The sequence below is a fragment of the Chrysochloris asiatica genome, unplaced genomic scaffold, assembly GCF_000296735.1.
Source record: "Chrysochloris asiatica unplaced genomic scaffold, ChrAsi1.0 scaffold00014, whole genome shotgun sequence".
Lineage (NCBI taxonomy): Eukaryota > Metazoa > Chordata > Mammalia > Afrosoricida > Chrysochloridae > Chrysochloris > Chrysochloris asiatica.
Genome location: NW_006408532.1, coordinates 34,132,275 through 34,133,121, shown reverse-complemented (window position 1 = coordinate 34,133,121; position 847 = coordinate 34,132,275).

Genomic DNA, 847 nt, shown 5'->3' with positions numbered 1-847 from the left:
CTTGATGTCTCCTGGGGGAGGAACTTGCTTGTTCTTGTAGTAATCAGTCGGTCTGCCTATATTGTTTCTGTCGGTCTTTCTTTCAAGAAGTATCTTCTTTTCTTTTATCCGCTTCAGGCTGGTCTGCTCGTCCTTTCAAGTGGAAATTTCCCACCTCTGATGATTCTGGATGCTGTTCAGGATTCCAGAATGTAATGCAGAGGCTCTGCAGGAAGCCTTCTTTACTGGGTACGTTGTAGCCCCATTTTAGGTATTCCAATCAGTTATAGGCAGAAGTCGGATTTACAAGCTTTCTATGGTGATATTTCTGGCTATTGCTTTCTCTCCCCTTCAAGCGTTGGTCACTATGAGTCTGAACCGACTCCATGGCACATAACCAACCAACCAACCAACCATGCAAGGGAAACCAAGATTCAAAAGACCACTAAGCATCTTAACATAATTTCCCCCCTTTTGCCCATTCTAACCATGTCTCAATCCCTGTACCCCAGAGCCCTGTTGTTCCAAGGTTGTACATACATCATTATTTACTTCTGTCCCACTTAACCCATGCAAACCTGCCTAATTGCTCTCCCATCCACTTTGTTCTTCCATTATCCTCCCCCTTCTTGTATATTGCCCCCCTCCCTAGCACCTAAACTATCCTGTGTCTATTCCCTACCCTGTGCTTCACCTTCCCCTCCCTCCCCTCACCCTACGCTCCTCATCCCAGTAACCAGCAAAGAATCCACCCCCCTTTAGTATGGATTCATTTTCTTAGTCTTTTACAGTAGTGGTCCTATGCAGTATTTCTCCTTTTGTGACTGACTAATTTCACTCAACATAATGTCCTCAAGGTTCATCCATG